Source organism: Poecile atricapillus, chromosome 16, assembly GCF_030490865.1.
Source record: "Poecile atricapillus isolate bPoeAtr1 chromosome 16, bPoeAtr1.hap1, whole genome shotgun sequence".
Classification (NCBI taxonomy): domain Eukaryota; kingdom Metazoa; phylum Chordata; class Aves; order Passeriformes; family Paridae; genus Poecile; species Poecile atricapillus.
The window spans coordinates 11237322-11257872 of record NC_081264.1 but is presented as its reverse complement, the minus strand read 5'-3'; the positions used below and the strand labels follow the sequence as shown (position 1 = coordinate 11257872).

The 20551-nt window shown below is 40.7% G+C and overlaps 2 protein-coding genes and 1 long non-coding RNA gene across 4 annotated transcripts in view; 2 read left to right on the top strand and 1 right to left on the bottom strand.

The window, feature by feature from the left end:
* Positions 1–20551, top strand: part of RSPH14 (radial spoke head 14 homolog) — a 78802-nt gene that overhangs the window by 13348 nt on the left and 44903 nt on the right. The window lies entirely within an intron of this gene.
* GNAZ (G protein subunit alpha z) overlaps positions 1–20551 on the bottom strand; it is a 59327-nt gene that overhangs the window by 8093 nt on the left and 30683 nt on the right. The gene's annotated exons all lie outside the window — the stretch shown is intronic.
* On the top strand, positions 6780–12056 carry LOC131585566 (uncharacterized). The gene is made up of 3 exons (XR_009278987.1): positions 6780–6825; positions 7467–7557; positions 11973–12056. It is a non-coding gene; the product is annotated as an uncharacterized LOC131585566 (long non-coding RNA).

Genomic DNA, 20551 nt, shown 5'->3' with positions numbered 1-20551 from the left:
TGGGGTAAAGCAATCTTTAATACTATCTATCCAAACTCTTTTATATTCCTAGATCTGGAACAATGCAGATTTGTTAATCCTACTAAGTACAGTCTGACACCAAGCTATGGTTGTAGTAAAGGAAGCTGAGCTGGGAAAGAAGTTTGATTAAATTTCCTGACTGGAGGATTGGATTTTGAGCCAGGGGATTTCCAGGCAAAGGACAGGACAACAAGTGCTTCTGCTAGGACCTATAAATTAAAGGGAATTTAAAGAAAGGATATATAGAAAACTCTTAGAAGAACAGTAGGGAAGGTTACTGAGTTCAAGGATTAGAAAGGGTGGGACAGTCATCATTCCATAGAAATGCTAGAACATCCAGATAAAGGCTACTCCTGCATGTCTGGCAAGGGTGTTAAAGGCTGTTCCACAAACAAGAAAAGGGGCAAAACAGAAAAAGAGAAATACTCATAGACTGATTTATTGCTTGTGACTAACTATACATGTATTTTAAGTAAGCTGAAGTACAGGAAGATTATATTTAGAAGTCACAAAATGGGCATGTGGTAGGTGTTATATTTATTGCTACCCATAAGAGAATTACAAGTCCAGAGGAAAGTTCTAGAAAAATGTATGTTCAAGAGAATAGAAATACGGGGCAGTCAGTATTGGTCCTGTGCCTGACAGAACAGTGGACATTTCTGGGAAGCAGTAATAGGGATAGATTGGCAAAAGTAATGCTGCTGCAGCTGGCAGAAGAAACTTCACGTCCCAATGGGCCAGCATATTAAAACCTACACATTTCCCAGCCTGTCCAGGCAGGGCAGTGCTGCCAGGCCTGCAGTAAAAGTACTCAAGAGATTCATGAAATGGGCAGGTAGCTTGGTTTCTCTCCTTGAGGGAGGGCTTGCTGTGTTTCAGTTACTCAGGAAACAACTTTGCTTTGCACTCTGCTTTTACTGCCTCAAAGTCAGCAAAGTTTCATGCTACAGAAGCTTCTTGCTACTGCCCTATGAGTGCATGTGCTCTTCTTCTCTGTGAATCATTTTGGGGAATAAGTAGTACTAAGAGGGCAAACATCTCATAAAGGGAATATAAAAATAAATCTCTAATGTCTTTCACAGTGCCAGAAAATTAAGATCTCCTGAATACAAATTTGGAGGGTGGAGCTTTTTAAGCATTGTATGGTATCCCAGGAAAACTGCATATTTCTGGAGATTAGCAAAAATCTAGCTTAAAAACAATTTCTTGATAAAAGCATATTCATTTAAGATGCCACAGTTCTTGAAAATACATTCAAAGTATCATTAACATCCATATTTCAGTTGTAAATACCTGGATGTTTTATCCTTAGATTGAGCTTTCCATATGGTAATAGAGTCCAGCCCAAGGGCAAAAGGAGCATTTCAAGTACATATTTCACATAGCTGAAATATTGCATAGTTTTACACATAAAGTGCTCCAGGACTTTAGCTGTCCTTGTTTGAGACCCTTAAGCTTACTGTCAGCTTTCTGTGTCTAGAAATTGATAGAATCACAGAATGGTATAAGTTGAAAGGGACCTTCAGGATCATCTAGTTCCGAATCCTGCCACGGCAGGGACGTGTTCTGCTGGTTGCTCACAGCCCCGTCCAGCCTGGCCTTGGGACACTTCCAGGAATGGAGCATCCACAGCTTCTCTGGGCAACCTGTGCCAGGCCCTTACCACCTTCATAGTTAATAATTTCTTCCTAATTTCCAGTCCCCATCAACCCAGAAGATGTAACTTAATTGTGCATTGACCTTCAAGGAGAGGCTGAGGGAACTGGGCTTGTTTGGGCTGGCAAAGAGGAGGCCAAAGGGTAACAGCCTACGATTACTTGAAGTAATGGTGACACTGAACCCTTCCCAGCAGTATTAGAGGAAAGAATAAGGAGCAATGAACATAAATTGAAGTTTGGGAGGTTCAGATTAGATGTTAGGTTTTCTCTAGAAGACTAGCACAGCTCTGCAACAATTTGCTGAGTTTTGTGAAATCTACATCCATAGAGGATTTTCATGCAACTAACTGATAAAGCCTAGCTGGCCTGATTTACTGCTGGCAATAGTCCAGACCTTTAGAAATCACATCCAGCCTACATTTCTGTAATTCCATGCAATGTAAAAACATATTTAGAGTTGAATGCGTAAATAAGAAGTCAATTTTACACACAGAGTTCTGAGCAGGTCTCAAACTTTGCCTCCCAAACAGATGAATTCAAGCACAGGGGCTATCCTTTGATGAAAAGGGTCGCTATCCTGTTCTTGAGGCAGGATGAAAAGGAAATAGGTAACAAATGGAGTTGTGGCCTTTGTGCAATACCTAAAATTTACTGTTTTCTGTTCTTTGATGCTCTCTGGTCTTGGGAATAGCCCTTAAGCTATTGAAATAGTGTAGAAATCTGCAAAAAGACTACCCAGGAATACACAAGTGAAAAGAGAAATGTTTATTCACTGTTTCAGGCTACTGACTAACCTACCTTTTGTATAGTTTGTAACCCAAGCTTTGGCTGATACTGTATGTGTAAAGAAAAAATGTTTTTCATTGCACCTTCTTTGAAAACAGGTGTTTTTCTAATACATTGCAAGGTGGAGAAGGGTATTAAAAGGGTGAATATTGCTTTCTGAAAATTGTCTTAATTGAAGTAAAAAAATATATTGGGTACATAAGAGGAAATTTATTTTTTTTACATGAAAGGACTCCAGTACTTTTGCCCATTAGCGTGCCACTAGAACAGAACAGTGAGTTCAGTAATTCTGTGTAACGCAATAATGGCAGGAGGACAGATTGCAAAATCCCGTGCCTGTGAATGCCCTTCCTCTGGAGAAAATACCCATATGATATAAAGGAAAGAGAGCTTATCAAATAAGTAGGTTTTCACTTCAACACACTCAAGCCCAGCTTTCAAACAAGACTCTCTGGATCTTTACGAAAGATGTAAGATGTGGAATCATTTGTAACAGTAGCATTAGAAAACAGAGAAAACCAGCAAGAATTATCATAAGCATGGAATGACTATCATATGAAATTAAATAAACTAGTTCTTCTCAATCTGGAAAAAGAGATAGCTGAGAGAGAACACGGCAGAGCTCATAAAACCGTGAATGGTCTGGAAATGTTGAATAGCAAATGATTTTTCACCATTTCTTACAATGCAAGAAGAAACATCAAATTCATTTTTCTGACAGCAGACAAGTATTCCTTCCATACAGTGCATAATTAAATGTAAAACTCTGTCATGAGATGTTAGAGAATCATAATGATAATAGTAAAAGTCAGAAAAGTGTAATTGGGTTCAAGAAGCAATTAGATTAAAAGGGCACTTAAACAGAAAGATTTTGATGCAATCTGCTGTTCATTTACCTGGCAGGGTAAATTGCAGGAAATATCAGTGTATGTTTGATCTGCTCCCATATTTTTCCTAAATGTCCATTGTTGCCCACAGTCAGACACAGCCTGCTGTAGGTACTGGCTGTGACCTGGTACAGCTGGTCTGTGTGTTTTGGCTGTCAGAACAGCTCATCCTTGGGGAGAAATCACTTGTTTATTTCCCTGTTGGTGAAAACCTCCTTTATGTAACCCATGTGAAATTGCTTCGGTTCCCAGGCAATTTTGCCTTTCCTGCTAGTCTTGCCCAGTTTAGAAAAAGTTTGTTTCACACACTTCACCACCATTTGAAGCACTGAGTGTTTCTCATTGAAAGGTAGGCAAAGGCTCTTGGCACTAGAAGTACTGACCTCTAGTAATTTGCATTGTCCAATGCTGAAGTATTTGAATGACAGGAAGACAGACAGACAAAAAAATAAAGAAAGATATAGAGACTGGTCCACATTGATGCTGAACCAGTTTTCACCAGAAAAAGTTGGCCAATTATTTCATTCTTCAGTTGTATCTGAACAATAAAAGCAGCCTATTATACACCAAAAAAGGTAAATGGCCCTTTATACTGAGAAATTCACTGCAGGGAAAAAAAGTCCCACAAACCCTATTTCTCAGACTGTAGGACATCTGGAGAGGGATGCATTTTGCCCTCACAGCTTTGGCAGCTAAAATTCTTGCAGGAGCACTGAATTCCTGTTTTATTGCACCTTTGAAGATATTTTAGGTAGGATGCTTACAGAGTTTAACGCAGCAAGATCTCTTGTGGGAACAACAGCTGCATTCCCTTTGTAGCCTGTCCACGTTGCAAGATTAAGGCAGCAGGAACAAGTGGTTAGTTTTAACAACCTTGCCTGTAATTCTAACAAAGTTCTTCCCTTCCTTGGGGTTCTGAGGTTGCCTCCTACTAGCCTGGAAGAAACAAAGGCTGAGGGGCACAAAGGTCAGTGTTCAGAGTCAAGAATGAAAAGGCAAGAGGAAGAAAGCTGAAGGGAAACTGCAAAGCAGCCTCAAAGCAGAGGGTCTAAATCTGGGTCTGATCTTGGCCTTTCTTGCACAAGCTGAGAAAAGTACTAAGAGTGCAAAACCAGCATGTTTAGCATCATGAAGAATCTTGTCTTCACTTTCAATAAATTCTTCTGGTTTTAAGCAACATTACTGGGATTCAGATCAAATGAGTTTCAAGAGATAATTTCTACTTAGTTATTTTAGAGCAATTGGAGAAGAATGAAAGAAATGGTTATGTCTGCTGAAAAAAAAATACTTCTCTCATATTTGAGATGGAAATTCTAATCTGTTAGGCTACAGACAAAGAAGTAAAAATAATTTTGTTCGATCAAGACTGTATTTAAGAACAAACAACATTGTGGTCTCAGGTTATAGGAACACATTTTCTCTTCACTGAACTCTGTCTCATTCAACTTGTAAGATGGACAATGTCCTGTGCTAGTCAATATTTTTCTTTAGAGTCACAACTCAATTTACAGATTTGTGCTTTCCTATAGACTTGCTATTTATGAACTGCTCAAAAACCAGAATTACTGGTTTCTTCTCAAGCTTATAATTATTGTATCTGAATATTTCATTGACTACATTTGTTTCCACAGCATGTTGTCAGATCAAGAGGTGCTGTTAAAAGGAACTTATAAATAGGGAATGAAACAATCTATACAATGAGAAATTATAGTTTGAAGAAACCCAGTAATTCTAGGCACCAAATCTAATTTTCTAGAACAGAAGTTTTCAGCACATATATTAATTTATTTAACAAAGTTTAATAGGTTTTTCAAGCTGTCAGTAATATCTGGTGTAGCTCTGAATAATCAGACTTACCGCAAATCAAATCACAGAGTCTCAAATTAGGTACCTTTGAGAAAAGTAAGGAGGAATGTGGGATTACCTAAGAAAATTGTCATTTAATAAACACATTTGAAACTAAAAAGGAACGTGAACCTATGCCAGGTTCTAGTACATCTTTTCAGTAGTGTTCCATTGCTTTAGCCATATTAACTTTCTGTTTTCCTGTAACCCTATGTTCCATTCATTTCACAATTTCCTCCCTGTGCTAGAGATGATGGCAGTGTTCCTGCAGTTGACAGTCTTATTTATCACATGGGCCCCCTGTAATCATAGAAAAATCATTGCATTCATTAAAAGAGGCATAAAATCTATGGGAAAAAAATCATCAATATAAAGTCAGAATCAAAATACACACAAACAAGACAGTCAAAATAAGGTTACAACAACGTTCTCCCATTTACTAACTCTTGATTATTTGATTTCACCAGAGCACTTAAACTTCTCTGCACCTCATCCTCAACCCACAAAATGCTTCACAATCCAAACTTACTCCCAACCTCCTCACTCTTCCAGTGCTGTTTCCTCCTCTGACTTGTACATTCCAGATGAGAAACAGTGCTTATATAATTTTGTACCATTAAAGGCTGATCAGATCTCCATAATAATGGTTTGTACCATTCATGTTAGCACAGAAATTTGCACAGTTTAAAATTATTCAAACTTGCAAAGGAATTAGGAAAAAAACCCTGCACCTCTAAGACCATGTCTGTGCCATCTGAAATATTAAGATCTTGTTAAAATAATGAAATTCTTAATTGTTCTTCTTTTTTAGTAATGGTTGAAAATATTTTTTTCCCTGCAAATTAATTTTTTTTTTAATCACTATACATTTTACCATTTGCAGTGAAGCCATAAAATAGATAGCCTTCGAGAAATAATGGGTTAAAACATAGAATATGAAGGGAACATCTGGAAGTAATAAACACAACGACAGGAGGGAAAGAGAAGGATAAAAAAAATCACCGGACTAAGCGTAATTTAAGCCGAAGCTAAAGCATGCCTAATGTCAATATGATAAGTTGGCCCTAGGAGGTTGGGAACTCGGCCAACTACACCGGGAAAGGACCAAATTTGGAAAGAAGTTCAAAAGTTTAAGGAGGAAGACTCCTCGGAGACCCTCGCCCACGATGAAGGCCGACCGGAACGACCCCCGAAAAGATCCTCAAAATAGAAGTTTCCGCCCACGCCCCGCCTACGGCACGCCCCATATGAATATGCATGGATATGATGTAATTCCAAACCTAAAACTGTATAAAAGGCACGCTTTTGTTGTAAGACTTTGGAAAACTCCCTTTAGAGATTTCCCCAACGTGCACGTTGCTAATAAAATACCTCCTGTCTATCTGACTTAAACTGCGTCTCTTAGACAGTTATTCATCGCCTTTTGGGGCAAAATTCGGCATCAGTTCTGGCGACCCAGATGGGACGAAACAGGAGACTCAGACTTTGAGGGGTTCCCTCCGAAGAGCCGGTCCGGGGCCGGGACCCTCTGGGGCCCCTGACGGATTTTTGTCAGAAGAGACTCCCCTCCCGGACCAGCGCTCTTCGGCAGAGGAAGGATTCCCTGCATCTCCTGCTCCAATTAAGAGGTATTTTTAATTGTTTATTGGTTTTGGTTTAAAGCGCTTTATTGGGACACGGGGGTCAGACGTGACCACCGAAGGGTAAACCAGGGGACGCCCTGGTAAAAATCCCTAATTGGTACCATTTGTGTTCGATATCTCGGACATCATAGGTTTTGGTACTATTGGTGTTTGTCCCTAATTGGTACCATTTGTGTTCGATATCTCGGACATCATAGGTTTTGGTACTATTGGTGTTTGTCCCTAATTGGTACCATTTGTGTTCGATATCTCGGACATCATAGGTTTTGGTACTATTGGTGTTTGTCCCTAATTGGTACCATTTGTGTTCGATATCTCGGACATCATAGGTTTTGGTACTATTGGTGTTTGTCCCTAATTGGTACCATTTGTGTTCGATATCTCGGACATCATAGGTTTTGGTACTATTGGTGTTTGTCCCTAATTGGTACCATTTGTGTTCGATATCTCGGACATCATAGGTTTTGGTACTATTGGTGTTTGTCCCTAATTGGTACCATTTGTGTTCGATATCTCGGACATCATAGGTTTTGGTACCATTGGTGTTTGTATGTGTTTTGTGTGTTCGTTTTATGTGTTTGTTGCAAAGTTTTATAGGAGACATCTTGTCACTCTTTATGTAATAGATTGAAACGCGCATTGTGCTGTCTACGTGCCTTGAATTTGGGAAGCCGGTACTTCACAGTTTGAGGGCGACTTTTTTTGTGACAAAACCTGGTAAAACAATTTTATTTTATAAGTGTGTGTTGTATGTGAGGGTGAGTGAGACGCAGCGTAGCTGCGAAGCGAGAGGGAGTCCTGCTCCGCATTTCCTGTTCTTCGCGAGAAGCCAGGTCGGAAACGGACGAAGCGATTGAGATTGTGTGCATGAAGTGTTAAAATATATCAGCATATCGTGGTTGCGAGAGAGGGACTGTTTCGGTTAACAGGAAACGCAGATACAGGGGATAGTCATGGGAGGTCAACAGAGTAAGGACGTAAATATGAAAACCCCCTTAGGGTGCATCCTAAAGCATTGGAAGGACCTGGGAGGGAGTCCGGGGTTGGAAGGAGGGCAGCCCATTAAAATCAGAGATTGACGGGAGAAAAAACAGCCCTCAGGGACTAGATAGTCCACAGGGGTCAGGGAGCTACATGAATGCTGACAGCCCACCCACACTGGAGGTTGAGGGGGAGGAAGGCAGTGGGTCAGAAGCAGAGAGCCGAAGGGAGGCACGTAGCATACCCGAGCTCAGTCCATATGGAGATAGCAACACCTCCAGAAATGGAGGCGTCTGTAGAATGGAAATCAGTGCACCAAGGACTGGGGATAAAAGCAATTCACCGGGAGGCGACGTCCCTAAATTGAGATACAGCGAGAAGAATGATAATGAGACATGCGAAAGGGAGGCAGAGAGTAACTCACAGAAACTGAACATAGTAATTCAGATAGAGGATAAGAGAAGTGGAGGGGGAGCAGAGGATGAGAGGAACCGCAGCCCGGGACAGGATAAGAGCTGGCAGATACAAAAGAGGCGACAGACGCAGGATGAGAATCGGATGGATTGTGTGATAGAGATAGGAGAGGAAAATGAAGAGCAAGAAGGGGGAAAGAAGAAAGAGAAGAGAAAGAATAGGGAAAGCATTGAGGCACAGGAAGAAAATCCCGGGGAGGGGACCAGTCACTCGTATTACACCAGATCTGTGGCACGGGGGGAAGCAAAGCAAGGGGAGAAAGGGAATCGCACGATAGCTCCTCTCCGACAAGTTATGCCAATAGTAGGGGAAAAGACTAGAGTAAAGGTGCCATTCTCGACGAGTGATTTGAACAATTGGAGGGATGAGGCAAGGAACTTCAGGAGGAATCCAGAGGGAGTAGCAAAGAGGTTTGAACTAATGGCAAAGAACTTAGATATTGATTGGGAGGATATAGAAGTGATGTTGTCAGAGTTGACAGATACGGAAAGGGAACTCGTATTGGAAACGGGGAGACGACATGCCCAACTATTATCGGGGAGACTAGAAGATAATTTTCCCAGCAGTAAACCAGAGTGGGACCCGGGCAACGCGGAACACTATCAACGGCTAGTGCAGTATAGAGCTAGGGGAGGGTAAAAAGGAATTAGACTTTTTGATTGATACGGGAGCAACCTTTTTGGTTTTAAACCAAGAATTTGTACCTAAAAGTGATGAATTTGTGCAAGTTGTGGGAGCAACAGGCCAACCAGAAAAGGCTTACTTTTGAAACCCATTAAATACAAAATTGGGAAGCAAATGGGAATTCATCAGTTCCTGTATTTACCAAATTCACCAAAACCCCTACTAGGGAGAGACTTATTGGAGAACTTGGGGGCCGTAATAAAGTTTAACAAAGACCAATTGGAGTTTCAAGTAAATGAAGAACAACTGATTACAGCTCTAAGCCTAACGATCAGTTGTGTGGAGCCTAAACCTGAAAGCCACAATTTCGAGCAAATCCTGAGCAAGATGTACCCATTGGTGTGGGCTACTGATATACCTGGAAAATCAAAACAAGCAGCACCATTGTCGTTGAACTTAAAGCTGGGACAAAACCGGTGAGAAAGAAACAATACCCTCTGAGGATAGAAGATAGGAAAGGGATTGAGCCCACAATCAGAAGGTTTATGGAACTGGGGTTATTGGTAGAATGCGAATCAGATTTTAATACACCAATCCTGCCAGTCAAGAAACCTAATGGAACCTATAGGTTAGTCCAGGATCTGAGAGCAGTAAATGAAATAACTAAGGCATTGCATCCGGTAGTTGCTAACCCATACACGCTTTTGACCAGACTGAAGGAGAATTTGGCCTGGTTCACCGTATTAGATTTAAAAGACGCGTTCTTTTGCCTCCCCTTAGCTCTCGAGAGTCAAAAGATTTTTGCCTTTGAGTGGGAATCTGTAGATAGTGGAAGAAAGACCCAACTCACCTGGACAGTGTTGCCCCAAGGGTGGTGCAATTCCCCTACGATTTTTGGGAATCAGTTAGCCAAGGAACTAGAACAGTGGGAAAGGCCGCTGGGAGATGGCACCCTTCTGCAGTACGTAGACGACCTCCTAATAGCAACAGCGACAGAGGAAGAATGCATTGAATGGACCATTTCCTTGCTGAATTTCCTGGGTTTAAATGGATATCGAGTCTCTCGACAGAAAGCACAGCTGGTACAGACACAAGTGGTGTACCTGGGATACGAAGTCTCCAGAGGACAGCGATCCCTGGGAGCAGCTAGGAAAGAGGCCATCTGCCAGATGCCCAAACCAGAGACGGTGAGAGATCTGCGCGCCTTTTTGGGGATGACAGGTTGGTGTCGGTTATGGATCTACCAGTACGGGATACTCGCTAAACCACTGTATGATTTGTTGAAGGAGGCTAAGAGCATCCTAGTTTGGACTCCCGAGGCAGAAGAAGCCTTCAAGAAGCTGAAGATGGAACTAATGAGAGCACCAGCCTTAGGTCTCCCAGACGTATCAAAACCATTCTGGCTGTTCTCCCACGAACGACAAGGGATGGCCTTAGGAGTCCTAGCACAGCAGCTGGGACCGCACAAGAGAGCTGTGGCCTACTTCTCTAAGCGATTGGATGAAGTAAGCAAGGATGGCCAGGCTGTCTGAGGGCAGTGGCCGCAGTGATAATTAACATAGAAGAGGCCAGGAAGCTCACGCTGGGCCAAAAGGTGACTGTACTAGTATCCCACACCGTGTCAGCTGTGCTGGAACAGAAAGGCAACCATTGGTTGTCGCCTTCCAGATTCCTAAAATACCAGGCCGTTCTGGCTGAATCAGATGATGTAACCATTCAGGTAACTAACATTGTGAACCCAGCTTCATTTCTAGAAGGAAGAGCCCCGGCAGAACCCATCGAACACAACTGCCTGGAAACAATTGAAGCTGTCTATTCCAGTCGCCCGGATGCGGACAACTGGTTCTCAGATGGCAGCAGCTTCGTGAAGCAAGGAGTAAGAATGGCTGGTTATGCGGTCACTACTACAGAAAGGGTAATTGAGTCGAACCCCTTACTCTAAATATGCCTTTTCTGTTGTACATGCTCATGGGGCCATCTGGAAAGAAAGAGGAAAAACAGTCAAACATGCAGAAGAGGTTCTGCGATTGCTAGAGGCGGTCCAACTCCCAGCTCAAGTGGCCATAATGCATTGTAAGGGACATCTGAAAGGCAATACTATTCCAGAAATAGGAAATAGAAAGGCAGATACAGAGGCCAAATTGGCTGCCACAAAGTCTAGGGAAGTGGGAATAATGGCCCTAATACCAGGAGACCTGGATATCAGTATCAAGCCAGATTACCAGGAATCAGACCATAAATGGATTCAAAGAAATAAGGGCAAAATATTAGAAAATGGTTAGGGTCAATTGGAAACAGGACAGTTAGTAGTACCAGGAAATGTGATGTGGCAGTTTGTAAAAGCAGAACATGAGAAGGCCCATTGGGGTTTGGATCCGCTTTACCAATATTTGCAAACCAGGATAGCAGGACCGAAATTATTTACTACTATAAAGCACGTAACATCCCAGTGCGAACGGTGCCTGAGAAATAACCCGAATACGAGAACCAAGATACACCAAGGAGCCATAAGTCGAGGTAAATTCCCAGGTGAAGTATGGCAAATTGATTTTTCTGAGCTCCCAAGAAAAGGGGGGCTCCGATATTTGTTGGTATTAACTGATACATTTTCTGGGTGGCCTGAAGCATTCCCTTGCAGGACAAACAAGGAAAGAGAAGTGACCGAAATACTGTTGAATGAAATCATTCCGCGGTTTGGGGTACCGAAGAGTATTTCCTCGGATAGGGGTACACACTTCTGTGCGAAAGTGGTGAGAGCAATAAGCAAAGCATTATGGTATCAAGCCTTGCCTATTGCTCTGCTGAGGCTGAGAGTCAAACCAAGGTCAAAAGAGAAGCTAAGCCCATTCGAAATCCTGTATGGTAGACCTTATGCTATGCAAGTTGTAAACGGGGATGCCATAGGCCAAATCGGTAACCAGTACATTTATGATTATGTAATTACAGTGGGGAAACAATTGGATAAGAATGCTACCGTGGTAATAGAGCACCAACCTAAACAACCTGATTGTAAATTGCATCCGTTTAACCCCGGTGATTGGGTGTATGTTAAGAATCTTTTAGGAAAACCCCTACAAGAGAAGTGGGAAGGACCTTTCCAAGTGCTGCTGACTACCTTCACCGCGGTCCGGATCAAGGAGCGACCTACGTGGATTCATTACTCGCGGGTCAAGAAAGCTCCAGAGAGTAAACAAGAGGAACGGACATCATGACCTTGACTTCACCTCAAGCCCTTTCAACCCTGATCATTGGACTCTCGATAAGTATAGTTCTTCCCCGAGACTCTGACCCGATAGATCCATGGTCTCACGCACACCAGTGTATTCACCCGGAATGGGGAGCGAAGGGACCCTATTTCGAGGTATATGCCCTATGTAACAATCAGCCATACGCAAGTAAATTATGGCATCAACCTTCCATGGTAGCATACAAGGGAGACCAAATCCAAATTGAGTGTCGAGAGCTTAACTCAGTAGAAGGAAAAAACAAGGCAGCTAGTATTAACAATTCGATCCTTGAGGAAATCAGCATCCGAACATAACCTAATTACCTTTAGTCCAGTGAAAATGGGCAAGCCCACTATTTGGAGGCAGCAAAAAGGCCCAATTTCATGTCGGTGGAGTGATTTCCGGGAAGATCCAACCGGATCACAGCCCCAAAGACTTGCCCCAAGAAACCACTCCACCAGCGGAATGCAAACAATGTTTGGGCCAGTTATGATTATATCAAAAATAAGTGGCAATCGGTTAGCACAGAAGCATGTATTCCTAGAGGACAGCTAGGTTATGTTTGCGAAAACGCTGTAGTAGAAGCAGAAGATTTATGCTTAGATGCTGAAAATAGAGTGTGCACCTTTGAAGTGCTTTTGCATAATAGAACACAGTCACAAGTTTACTATATAGGGAATGGGTGTGCTTGCGTACGGACAGCCTGTGACAATGTCACTATAGATAATTGCCAAGAGGAAACTAACAATACTAACTTTTGTGTATGCAACTTTACCAAAATAGTGGGTTGCGATTTTCATTATACTGTCCCAATAACTACTCAACAGCTAATTAACACAGATTTTAACCTGTATCGAGAAACACCAGAATTGCAAATAGGGATGGATGTCAAAATTCTCAAAGCAACGCTCGCACACCCTAAAGTAAAGGAATTGGTGCAAAGAGTGAATCAAACAACTACACGGATGGTATGGCAGGTAGAACATGATTCAGAAAGAATAAAGAATGTCCTCACCGAAGTAGAACAAGTAGGCCAGCATCATTGGTGGGATATCTTCACAGGATTTTCCCCAACAGCCCCACAGGTTTTCAATTACCTGGTGCACCCAATGATATTGGTAGTTGGAGCCCTATTGGTTTTAACTTTTACAAATATTTTTATGTGGTGGAAGCTAAGGATCATAATGAAAAGGACCCAAATGGTTTGGGCTATGGTACGAGCGCATCAGCGCTCTTAGGATTAGACATCAGCACTCTTAGGATCAGACCTTGACGAAAGAATTCGTAAGTCATAAGAAAAGGGGGGAATGAAGCCATAAAATAGATAGCCTTCGAGAAATAATGGGTTAAAACATAGAATATGAAGGGAACATCTGGAAGTAATAAACACAACGACAGGAGGGAAAGAGAAGGATAAAAAAAATCACCGGACTAAGCGTAATTTAAGCCGAAGCTAAAGCATGCCTAATGTCAATATGATAAGTTGGCCCTAGGAGGTTGGGAACTCGGCCAACTACACCGGGAAAGGACCAAATTTGGAAAGAAGTTCAAAAGTTTAAGGAGGAAGACTCCTCGGAGACCCTCGCCCACGATGAAGGCCGACCGGAACGACCCCCGAAAAGATCCTCAAAATAGAAGTTTCCGCCCACGCCCCGCCTACGGCACGCCCCATATGAATATGCATGGATATGATGTAATTCCAAACCTAAAACTGTATAAAAGGCACGCTTTTGTTGTAAGACTTTGGAAAACTCCCTTTAGAGATTTCCCCAACGTGCACGTTGCTAATAAAATACCTCCTGTCTATCTGACTTAAACTGCGTCTCTTAGACAGTTATTCATCGCCTTTTGGGGCAAAATTCGGCATCAGCAGAAAGGTGGGTCTGTTGTCTTTCAGCTTCCTCATTACTAGTTTAGTAGAGTAAGAATCATTTTGGTGTATTTAAGTGTGTCTCTAGGTATCAAGCATCTGATAAAGAATCTTGGCTGTGTCTACTTCTAAATGGATCCTCCTGTATCATTCAAAATTCCTTCTCTCCTACACTGGGGAAAAGCTCTTGTGTTACATTACACTCATCCTGGAATTTGCAGTACTAGAAGATAGGGGTGTGCCTTTTGTACATCCATCACCAAATTGTATTATTGATTATGTGTGTGAATTTCAGTGAGACTAGGTTGTTTTTCCTTAAACTGTGGGATTCCATGCATCTAAGTACATCACATTATGTATTTTAACTTGCCATTTAATAATTCCAGCTGAAATTGATAACTGAAATCAAGAGGTTTGTCAGATGTGCTGAGACTAAGTGAGGTACACAAAGAAGTGTCTCATGGGACTCTCCTGCTCTCAGGAGACAATACAAACAGCATTATTGGCTTATTTCACAAACATTACCATGTCACTTCAACTGGCTCTTGTGGGATCACTGGGGGAATCACAGGAAGTGCTGGTGGAGTAATGACAAGTTGGATAACAGAACAGAGTAACAGGGAAAGAAACAAAAAAGCAGCTGTTTGAACATTTGATCTTTTCTGTTATTACAGAACTACAAGTAATTCTAACTTTTTTCTTTTTAAATGTTTGCTCCATGTGAGTAACAATGCAGTAGCCTTGGCAGCCTGCCTGATGTCTTTTGCAACAAATCAACTTCAAATGTTGTCTCTGTAAAATAACTTCTGTCTGCTTGGAGGACTCTTAATTAATGGATCTAGGATTGAATCAAGAAAGGGACATTCTGAGAATTACTTATACCAGAGGAAACAAGGAGGAAAACTAACCAAGTTATCAGCTTTTGCAAGTTGGAAGGGACTTCATTTATTTGCAAGGCTGCTTATCACTTGTCCATTTTTCAGATTTCTTAAGGAAGAGTAGATTTATCTTCTATTAAATCCATTAAAAGGGAAAAGGCTTTTGGGTTGTGACTGCTTTCCTATTTTCAGCTTAGTGTTTAAATATTAGGTCAGAAATACTGTAATTAATTTTGTACCCAGTTAGAACAGAAAATAATTTTGGCCCAGTGACTCCTGAACTTGTCCTAAGCACAGAGAGTGAACCCGAGATGCCTTCTCCTCCAACTTCTGTTTTCCACTGCATTCATTTCAAGTCCCTCTTTGGGTTTCCATGGAAATAGCAGAGAAGTGTGCTTATATTCTTGGCATTAAAATATTCATAAATAGGGATAAAGAGATGGTTTAAATGACAGATGCTGTATTGCTGAAGCAGGCAGTCAAATTCAGGCTTCTTGTCTGTAAATGATCATGTGTGTAAGCGAATGCATTGTGGAGAGAACGGGCCCAGAATAAATTCCTCACAGTGGTAGGAGAAGGGATAGGCAGGACAAACCTGACCTGCAGAGAAGGCAGGAATGGAATGCAACATTTCCCTGACCAATGCAAAATAAATTGCTGCTAAGATTTTGCTGTTAGAAGTTGAACCCTTTCTCAAGGGAAGATGATTTAAACTTAGAGAATTACTGTTATTAACTGAAAAAATATTGCACAACTCCAAACTATTTAATTAAATTTTAAAATCTTACCTGTATAAAGCTTCTAATTCCTTTCAGTTATTGCAAATAGAGTATTTGATACAAAATTAAAATTCAACCCTTTCAAAAAGGCTCTCTTACATTTGAACTCTTGAGTACATTTAATGCTCTAAAATAACTATAAAACCTCAACATTCTTCTAATCTTAGAAAATCTAACTGGAAGCAGGAAATACACTGACTTATCTATATTTTTATTCATGAATCTTACTCAGACTAATTATTTTGGTTGTTTACTCATTATAGAGAGTTGAATCTTGAGCACTACTATAATTATTCTAGTAGTATAAATAAGCATTTATAGTCCAGGAAAACTGTTTTTCTGATTCAAAATATAATCTCTAGTCCTTAAAAGGCCATTGTATGGGCAGATTCCACTGCAGTACTTTAACCCTCAAGGAGAATGGAGTACAGTATGTAATATAAAGGAAACTTTTGAAAATCTATGAAAAACAAACAGTACATGTATCATTTAAAAGCTTGCTGTCAGAACATTGACTGCATAGAAATTTGATGTGGTTTTCATTTTCCAAGAACAAAGTATTTTTTAAATATATGTTTATGAAAATAAACACTTCAATATGTCAAAATACTGTCCCTTCTAATAGTGGAAGTCAAAAATGTTGTATTGAATTGTTTGCATGAAGTTACTGTCAAAAAATTTACAAATCATAAGGCATATGACCAGTGCATACTAATGAAGATCTATCCAAATGTTTATTAGTCTTTATCTATAAAATCAGCCTGACTTCTGGCATGTTTATTGGTAAATCCTTTTTTTGAAAGACATTCAAGCAAGGATAATATGCTAGCCTGCTAAACAATTATCCAAGCTCTGCATGCAACATGTACTCTGGGACATTTTTATGCTAAAAAAAGTATTTTTAAAAGCATCTCTTTCAAAAAAATCTCTTTTTTATAAGCCATACACATCTGGAACTGAGAAAAGCAAGACAGACAAGGAACATTAAGCTACTGATGCAAGTTGATAGAACAATCAAGAAATAAACCCCCTCATCTCCACTGCTCTACCACAGAAAAGGAACATTATAATATGGAAAAGTTTAGAAATTGTTGTTGTAGAGTCACTGCAGATACGCTCTTTTGGCTGCATCTGTGAAATTTAATAACTAAAATGTAAAAAATAGCACACACCCTTTCCTACACAATTGTGTATTAGGATGCTGCCATTCAGGCCTCAGCTCTGGGGATTGGGCTCCTTGCACGGCAATGTACAACATAAATACCAACACCAAATCAAGAGGAGCACATCAAAAGGAGCAGCAAGGACTTCGAGGGAGTATTTGTCATCTGCTGAACGAGAGAGAACAGCAGGACACTAAACAACTACTGAAGCAAAGATCCTTTGAGGATACATTAGGGGATTCAGACAGCAGAGGCTCAGTCATTCTTTCTGGAAGGTCCATTTGTCAGTCATATTACACTTCTGGTTTTTAAAATTTATCTTCTTTCTCCTACCAGAAATGTCACATGCCCTAATCAGAGCTGTATGACACAGATACTACTTTAGCATGTAAGAACAGTAGAGGTATTTTATGTCCAGGATTTATTACCATAGAAAACCTGTTTGTTTTCAGTTTGCACTTTTGGATAATCATGTCATTTTCCTATTGTTCAGAGGATAATCATCTTCATAAGAGAGAAAACAGTAGAATTATAAAAGCATTTGTCAAGCTATTGCAGAAAACTGATCACTTCTTAATGAGCATGCCCTAGAAGCCTTTGCAAAAGCCCTCAGTGGAAAAAGAGTTACAATTTCTCGAAAATCTTCACATTAACTTGAACCTGCAGCTAACTGAAATAATACCATCTGAAAAACCCATATTCAGAATCATTTTCAACTAAATCTCTAATCACTCACAGTTACCTTCCATTCCAGATAGATGCTGGCAACTTTGAAGCAAAAATCCTCAAGACATGGGACACGGATCCTCAGCAAAAATGTTAAAATTATATTATTTATTAATCATTAATCTTTTTCTCTAGTACAAAATTGAAAACTAATCTGTGCTATCTTTAAGCTTTTATTCTTTAAAGTGGGACAAAAAATTAAGAGAAAAAACAAGATTAAGAGGTTTATGGATGGGAAAGACTTCAGATACCAAAAAATAGAGTGGAAAAATATTAGCAGTCTACCATATGCATGGCCTGTAAATTCGATATGTAATCGTGTGGGTGAGCCAAGACTTTATCTCAGAACTCATCTTCTCTTTGCTGGCCAGCTGCACCTCACTTGACATTGCCCTGCTGTGCGACTGATGCCCTTTTAGCAGGAGCTGTTATCAATCTCTGTCAACTTCAAAAAGTGACATAGTGATATTACAGATTGAGGAGGAATTCAGTGTACTACAGTCATGAAAATAATTATATTGATGAGGGAGAACGATTGAAACATCAAACTGGGGAAAGCCAGATTTTTTTCTTCTATATTTCTTAGCTGTATACTGTCTCATTTCTCTCTGATATTGTACAAAAGCCTCCCTATTTCTATTGTACCTGTACATTGAGCAGTACAACAAATTGCATATAAAACTGATTTCTAAATAGGAAAGTCAGCTTCGTGAGTCAGAAAGCAAGATATCCAGGATCTATTTACCAATAAAGGAAACAATTAAGAATGTGCAGTATTAATAAAGAAAATTCATACTAATAAAAATAAGCAATTTCCTCACAGCAAATAAAGAATGCAAAGAGCACAGAAGTACAGAAGTATTAATCAGGAAAGCAAAATACAAAGAATTAAAATCTGGAGCCTGGTTTTGCTCCTATTAAAATCAGTGGCAGTAATATTTTCATTCATTTTGTTGTTTGAAAACTACTGTCAATAGAATGAAATCAGCACCTACAATATAATCTGCTGGATTTTCCCAGTACTACTTCTCCAGTAAAACAAAGATTTCAACTATTAAACTACATGTATGATGATATAAATATAAGGATTTTCATCATCTAGTTATATATTTTACAGAACTTTATTAAACCACTGCACCCATCCAAGCCAGGAACAGACAGGTTTCCCAGGCAAGTTCTTCTCCACTGGCTCATCTTTTGGGACATGGGGACGGCCTGCCCTGCTGCTGTGCCTTTAAAATTTCCTTCTTGAAGAATGTCCAGCTTTCCTGGGCTCCTTTCCTTTCAGGACTGTCCCCTGAAGGGACTCTGTCAGCCAATCTCCTAAATGGACCTTGAGTCCAAGGTGCCAGTTCTGCTGAGCTCCCTCCTTGCTCCCTGAGAATGACAAACTCTCAGTGTGGGATTGCTGTACCAAGGCAGTCTGCAGGCAGCACATCACCTCCCAGCTCTCCTATTGCTTCTGCAGAGTTTCTGCACTCCAGTTGTGCCAGTCATCCACCACATCTCTGTAATGGCAGCTGTGTCATGGTTTTCCTGCTGTGTGGTGCCTTCCAGCTCCCTGGTTTGTTGCCCATGCCGTGGGTGTTGGTGTAAATGTGCTTCAGCTGAGCTACTGATCCCACCCCCTTTTGGGGGGAACAAGCACTAATTGCTGCACAGTTCTCAGGCTTTTCCATGATTTCTAGCACCTCAGTAACCTTTATGTCTTTGCTGCCACCTGGATCAGCCTTAGCTGCCAGAGAAAAGTTGGTTCAGCCTCTTTAATAGAAAAAGAGAATTAAAGCCCCTACTATTTCAAGATGGTATTTATCTGACCTAGCTTCCAGCCATTTGTTCTTTGCCTTTCTCTGTTGGATTACGTATTTCTTTAAAGACTGAGTGTTTTTTGCTCCTTCAGGTATTTATACACTAAGCAGGTACTTCACTTTTTTTTAGCTCTACAAAACTAATTAACCTTTTGAAACCTTTTTAAGTGCTGTAAGTCTCAGTCTGGATTGCTGGATAACAGTGACAGCCACTTGCTCTGCAGAACACTGCCTCCAGGACATTTTAGGCACAGCCACAAAGCATTTACTCTTGTCAACTTTCATTTTATTATTTTTTTTTTTAACGTATCTTTAACCATTTTTGTTAACCTCTCACATTTCCAATTCAATTGGATTTTTTTGCCTTTTTCCATGTGTGGGTTGTTGAGGGGTTATTTATTTATTTCTAATTCCTACTTTGATTTGATCTCTGATGAACAGCAAAGGCACTCAGGAATCTCCTATCAGAACCATCCCTCCCTGTAGCAGTGCCAGGGAATGCACAGCATCAGTCTACACCTAATACAGGCTTTATAAAAATTAGTGTACTCTGAGTCCAATGACATCCCTAATCGGTATTATCAGGGTGCTACTGCATAAACATTTAGGCCAGTGGAATCCCAACTGATCTGGGGAAATATTAATGGGAATAAGCTCATTGCTATGTCAGAGTTGCAGTGGGAAGGCTCAGGCTGCTGGAAGCACTGGGAGCTTTGGCAGGAGCCGGCTGAAGCCGCTGTCAGCAGCTGTGACACCCTGGCCCTGTGTTGGCAGGGAAAGAGCAGAGGGGAGAGCATCAGGGTGCTAAACTGAGTCCTGCAGGAGGGACAGCACATCTGACACACCATCATGGCCTGCTACAGAATCAGTCTAGGCACAAGATTCCTCCCCATAACTGAGAGACTGAAGGATTCTTACTTCTCATTTTATGCTAAATCAACTATTATCACCAGTTTATTTTTATTGGTGGGAAATTGCTGGGAGTTGGTTCCTATTTGCAAAGTAAAATATGGCAAATCAGTAAATAATGAGAAAAAGTACACAGAGAATATGTGGACTGTGTATTTTGAAAGCAAGTTGTTTCAATCAGCTCAATAATGGAAAGAAAGGACAGTATCAAGCTTAAATATCCAAAAAATAAGTGACAGGAGTTAGAGAGCTGAATTAATTGGAGTAGAGGA